Source organism: Lactuca virosa, chromosome 4 (assembly GCF_052849685.1).
Source record: "Lactuca virosa cultivar CGN04683 chromosome 4, Lactuca_virosa_CGN04683_v6, whole genome shotgun sequence".
NCBI classification, from domain to species: Eukaryota; Viridiplantae; Streptophyta; class Magnoliopsida; order Asterales; family Asteraceae; genus Lactuca; species Lactuca virosa.
This window is the reverse complement of record NC_136429.1, coordinates 255756542-255763417: the sequence shown is the minus strand read 5'-3', so window position 1 is coordinate 255763417 and position 6876 is coordinate 255756542. Positions and strand designations below refer to the sequence as shown.

General features: G+C 28.4%; 1 long non-coding RNA gene across 3 annotated transcripts; it reads left to right on the top strand.

The window, feature by feature from the left end:
• The first annotated feature begins 620 nt into the window (after positions 1 to 620).
• On the top strand, positions 621 to 2941 carry LOC145108202 (uncharacterized). Of its 3 annotated transcripts, none has more exons than XR_013708115.1 (2): positions 621 to 914; positions 1989 to 2941. It is a non-coding gene; the product is annotated as an uncharacterized LOC145108202 (long non-coding RNA). The 3 variants fall into 3 exon arrangements; XR_013708114.1 differs by having other exon boundaries at positions 1655 to 2941; XR_013708113.1 differs by having other exon boundaries at positions 1028 to 2941.
• Positions 2942 to 6876: the final 3935 nt, after the last annotated feature.

Below are 6876 nucleotides of genomic sequence, written 5' to 3'. Positions count from 1 at the left end.
AGTGCGTAATAAAAATAATAATTAACATTGAAAAGCATATAACAAGTTCTAACCTTTTGGTGTTTGCTATTTTTATTGATGTTCTTGTGATGCAGGAAGTTGTATACCAAATAAAAATCGTCAGATTAGAAGGATGAGGATATTGGTATAATTATTAACAGGCAAAACGCGTGTGAGAGTTATATTAGGAGAGAAAATTGTGAACGCCTATTATTTTGGGGTTTAGCTTCAATTATACGATTTCAATAAAGGAGAAAGCAACAAATAAGTATGGTAAGTTAAAATTCAAAAGAAGATATGATTTCTGTTAGTTTGAATACATATACAATTTTATTTGATGAATTATTGAAATGCATTAAAACCGACTAAGATTAAGGGATTCAAATAACCGGTTTCCTATATTACAGATTTATTGAATTTATTGAATTATTGAATGTTTTCATTTGCAGTTTTTTCTAGACGAGAATTAAAATATGACATGACACGTGTAATTATTAGAAATTTTTACGAAAAAAGTGTAAATTAAGAGAAAAAGACATATGACATAAATCAACTATTTTTTTATTAGTATAGGTAGATAGGTAGATTGGACATTTCTTGAAAATTAAGAGGTAGAAATATTACTACATTATGTACAATCCTTTTTAGCTTAATATCCATTGCAATTCGTGTAACGTCTCCAATATAGAAAAAGAATCCCAAAAATGTTCCTCCCCCATTCTCTTTAAACCCTAGATCTCCTATGCCCACTTCCCCAACAATTAAGAATGAACTACCACCACGAACCGGTGTTACCTGTTTATTTCTCCGCCACCACCACCCACACTTCGCCATCGTACCAGTGACCGCCAGCTACACTTGCATCTCCTCTGTCTGCCTCCATCTTCAATCGTTGCTAGAATAAGCAGAAACAGGTAAACTTCTATGTATGTTTTTTACTCATAAATCTTGACTATCTGTTACATCACAACCAAATCTTATTGATTTATACTTTTTCTTTCCAATAAAACTTGATTTTGATTTTTAGTTTCAGTAGAAGAGTAACTTTGAAGGAGAACGGGATATGGGTTCTATGAGTAAAAGTTTGGATTTCTTTGCTTTACTACCTCGTATCTAAAGTCACACCCGTCTTTATGCTTGAATTCTCAGTCTCAGATTTAAACTTCTCTTTTTCGCTTCATTGCTCGATCTCAGATCTGATCTTATGATTTTTTCCATTAGTTTTTATTTTGTTTAATCGATTCTCAGTTTTTATCAGTTTTTGTGCTTCAACTCTTAGCCTTAGATTCAATTCAGTCTCTAGATAGAACTTTCAAAGGAATATGTTTCTTGCTGAGCATTGGTAATGGTCTGTTTCTATCTATCTATTCTTGAGATATAGTAATTATTGATAAATTCTTTATTTTCATCTACATTTAATCTATCATTAATGGTGTATAAATGTTTGCATAAAATCATCTATTCTTTTTGGATTTTCTTTGACTATACCCCTCTTCGTAATAAAAAGACATGCTGCTAACTCAAAGGTTTACTCTCCATGGTATGAATGAGCGTGGGGTTTTTGATTTAGTTCAATTCACACACACACACACATCACTACATCTGAATTGATGGTGTTGTAGAATTTTATCTTAAATTTTTTGTTTTTTTGCAGGTTACATACTCTTTTTTCATGAAAACTACACATATTCCCCCTTACCAGGATTGACATTTCTTTTACTCAGAGAGTTAAATTTATGGTTTTGCTCCCAAAAAGAGTTATCTTGCTATATTAGTTATTCTTTTTAAGCTTATTAATAGTTTTGATCCCTATTACAAAGAAAAAGATTGTCTTTAGGGCTGTGTGGGTTAGGGAGGTGGTGCCATATAAACCTAGTAATAATAAAAGAATGAAATACATGTTCATAAAAGGTGTATGTTTAGAGTTCCTGAAGGTGATTGACTATTTAACTTTTCACTAATTTTTTCTTTGTTTGGCTTGGTTGTAGGTTTTAACATTGATTTCTCATATATAAATTTGATGAATTTAAGTCATTTAATGTACAAGCTTCAATGGGTAAGTTTATTTCTTAATTTCTACGACCATCTAAATTCAAAGGGAAAATGTTGGGGTTGCTTTAATTGTACTCTATATTTTTAATGTTTCTATATATTTAATTATCTCATACAGATTAAAAGAGAGCTTTGGATGATTTTTTGTTCATTGATAGTGCAGGTAGGTGTAAACGTTAAACAGTTAAGAGTTTGGTGTTGCATTTTACTGGTTTGTTAATTAAATCATTTAGTTGGTCATTTTGGACCAATTTGACCCTGATGCTGGTAGGTAGTAAATATTGAAGCCGCCATTGCTTATTGGGTTTGGAGTTTAGTAATAGTGAAATTTATAAAGCTCTTGATAGTTGGGTTAGTTCCTACCTGTGTCGAGGGGCAGTTTCGCCTTTGTTGATGAATTTACCCTTGATCCGGGCATACCCTGAACCGAGTAATATCACTCTTCTCATCTGGTGTTGCACACCAGTTCAATGACCTACCTACTCTTCTCATCTGGTGTTAAAATCTATCTCGAAGTTGCTTCCATTGGTTTTTCATTCAGGTAATTCTTTTATATTCATTTCCTACTCATTTATGTTCATTTATTAGTTGTGAAACTGATATTATATCTTGTTGAATGGGAGTTAACATGCTTACACTCAATGTTAGAGATTATTGGGGAATTGACATGAAAAAATGGCACTCGGGATTTGTGGAGTTTGTATGTTTAGGTAAATAGGATTAGGGCCAATTTAGTTGATTTTTTTTTTTTTTTTTTACTTTTGTTCTTTTTTATTTTAATTGTAGTTTTCCTTTATTCTATTTTTTGTCCTTCGTACTCTTTATTTGTTCATAAGATCAAATCTCTATTTCAAATTGTGATAATATGCTTATATTTAGTTTCACTCGATTTAAGGAATCTTGAGGTAGGTAGAGCATCCAATATTTCGAAACATGTTTATGCTTTGTGCATGTTTTGGTTATATTTTGTTTCCACATTTTTATTTCTTGTTTTTTTTAGGTGTTAACCTACATTTAAAAAAATGAAAGTTTAAACTACATTCTCATCTGCTTGTAATTTATAATTTACTGTTATACAATAAGAATTCAATATTATATTTTCAATATTAAAATTTGTAATATAAATTGTTTTAAGGCTTATTGTCTGTGTATGCAATAATTTGTCTATTAATATGTGTAGCTCATTTTTATGTTAAAATAGTAATAAAAACGTTTTGTGGACAATATATTATTAATAATATAGTTAAATATATTAAAAAATTATAAAAAAAAAAGATTATAACAAAAAGTTGAAAATTTGATAAATAATAATTCTACTATTTATTATTATTATTATTTATGTTTCAAATCCGTTAAAAAAACTATAAACAAAACATAATTTTATAAAATTTTGGAATTGAAATTCGATATATATTTTGTCAGCAAAATACGTAATATTTCGTTGACGTATTTATAATCTTTTTAAAATAATTTGTGAACAAAAAAGAAGATTTCTAAATAAATCTAAACATCACAGGTAACTAAATAACTTTTTCGTAAAGTTTATCTATAAATTAATATGTTATCTTCCTAAGAAAATTAACAAAATAAAAATATTGGTAATTCTATTAGGCGTGCTTAACAAAATACGTGAACCATAATCAAACAAAAAAAGAAAACTATACACATTCGGTTGACCATTCCTACAAAATAAAAAAATCAATTGGGTTTTGAATCGTCATTTGTCACTCAAGATTTGAAATATAACAACTATTCGCCGTCGTTCCTTATACAACAATATGTGCCCAACTATTAACGGTAAATGAAAGTAATTGTTGATAATAATATTTATATGACTTGTGTACATTGAAATTACTCACATTTTCCTTATACAACAATATGTGCCCAACTATTAACGGTAAATGAAAGTAATTGTTGATAATAATATTTATATGACTTGTGTACATTGAAATTACTCACATTTTTTCTACTGGAATTAATTGCAAAAAGAAACTATTTGGCGCCGCCGCTTTGCACGGGTAACGGCTAATATATATATATATATATATATATATATATATATATAAGGTGAGGTTCAATAGAAAACCATAATTAACAAGGAACCAATCGTGAGCGTCGGAAATCATAACGATCAACGGGTAAGGAAATAGATGTACACATTTACATTGGACGCACACACACCGGATTATACCAAAAAATCCACCATTTACAAAAAAAATTCACCACTTTTTTTCGTTTAAAATTTTTTTTAGGCCATGTTTTTTATCAAAAAAAAAAAAACCGAATATACCGTTGTTCACGATTTTTCGTCCTCTTTTCATAGAGATCCATGATAATATATAAAAAACGAACTTTTTTTTTCGAAAAAAACCCACTTCATTTTCTTTGATGAAAAAAGTTAAGGTCTATTTTTTATAGAAAAAAATTAATAAATATATCAAAATTCATATTTTTTGTACTTTTTAAACATATATTCATATTCATGTTAAAAAAAAAAACGATATTTCAGTTCAGATTCACATTGTAAACCTGTTCAGATTCATATTGTAAACCTCCTCAGATTCACAGTGTGCATAATAATAAGTCAGATTCACAGTGTGAATCTAACTGATCGGAGCTTTTTCACATTGTGAATGTAAAAATTTGAAATATTTACAGTTTAGATTCACAGTGTGAATCTACACTGATCGAGATTTTTTTTTTTGAACCTTCTCAGATTCACAGTGTGCATAATAGTAATTCAGATTCACAATGTCAATCTGAACTATTCGAGATTTTTCATATTGTGAATGTTAAAAATTGAAATATTTACAGTTTAGATTCACAGTGTGAATCTACACGGTTCGAGTTTTTTTTTTTTTTTTTTTTTAATCGGTGTTGATGTTTATTAATAGAGTACAAAAAATTAATATTTTTGGTATAACTACTTTTTTTTGATAAAAATAAACTTAAATATTGAAAAAAACTAAGAAAATTAAGTGGGTTTTTTTCTAAAAAAAAAGTTCGTTTTTTATATATCATCATAGATCTCTATGGAAAGAGAACGAAAAATCGTGAACAACGGTATATTCGTTTTTTTTTTTCGATAAAAAACTTGACCTAAAAAAAATTTTAAATGAAAAAAAGGAAGTGAGTTTTGTTATAATCTGGTACATGTGCATCCATTATAAAATTTTACAACCTTCCTTTTGCCGTTGATCGATTTAAATTTCGACGCTTTGGATTGGTTCCTTGTTTCCTTGATTAATAATAGTTATCTATTGAACTATTCCCTATATATATATATATATATATATATATATATATATATATATATATATATATATATATATATATATATATATATATATATATATATATATATATATATATATATAGGGAAAAGGGAATATACATTACAGCCCCACCTAAGTTTAGGTACTAAACCTCTTGAAAATACATTGTTTTACTATATAAAGATTACAGTTAATGGATTCACGATTAATAATTCAAGATGTAAATTCAAGATCGACACAATATGGTTTAGGGTTTAGGGTTTAGAGTTTAGATTTAGGGCTTAGGGTTTAGGGTTTAGGGTTTAGGTTTAGGTTTAGGGTTTAGGGTTTAGGGTTTAGATTTAGGGTTTAGTGTTTAGGTTTAGGGTTTAGGGTGTAGGGTTTAGGGTTTAGATTTAGGGTTTAGGGTTTAAATTTAGGGTTTAGGGTTTAGGTTTAGGGTTTAGTAATGTTTACTTGGGTGAAGTAATAAACGATAATTGAGGAAAGAAAACAGGGATAGTAAAACGATAATGAAAGAAAGAAATGTTGTGGAGGATGATATATTTACCAAGTGAAACTAAACCGGGTATAACTAGCATGTTAAGACGACATATTTTAGAAGTTTAGTACCTAAGCTTAGGTGGGGCTGTAATGTATATTCCCTATCCCCATATATATATATATATATATATATATATATATATATATATATATATATATATATATATATATATATATATTAAACTTATGAAAAGTTTTAACAGTAAAGTGACACCTTTTTTGTCAATTTTGGTCCTCCAACTTACAACATTGACCCTTCATCTTTATGTTTTTGTTCACAAACAACCCTTTCACTTTGGTTTGAATTTTTCATAACCCTCGCCTTTTATTACATATTATTAGTATTTAGTCTTTTGGCAGAAATGGTCCCTCATCATTATTATTATTATTGTTAGACAAAATTACACGATTGGTCCCTGTGGTTTACTAGATTTAACATTCTCTTTTTGATTTTAAATTAATGTTTTATTTATTAGAAAATACCCACCCAATACCATAAACCCACCCACCATCTGCCATCACCACCACCGCCAAAATTACATAAATGGTCCATATGGTTTACCCATGGTGACAAATTCAGTCCCTACTACCTGAAAAGACCAAATTACCCTCACATTAACGGACAAAAAGCAACCAACATGCTACTTTACTTTACAAAGCAATACCTTCCGACCCCGGCAACGCCGGAGAATCTTTTCTAGTATATATATATATATATATATATATATATATATATATATATATATATATATATATATATATATTGACATCCTTAATTTTGACGGCTAAATAAAACTTTTTCTTTATACTTATATAAAACATATTATTCTTTTGAAGAATATAATTGTGCAGGATTGTCCCAAAATATTTGTAAAATAAAAACATTTTCAAAGAAATGTCTATTAATATTAAAAAACTTCGGATGTCATTACTAATACAAAAACATAAGCATAAACTAGTTATTACAGACCTTACAACTGTTTATTATACTAATGGTCTTAAATCT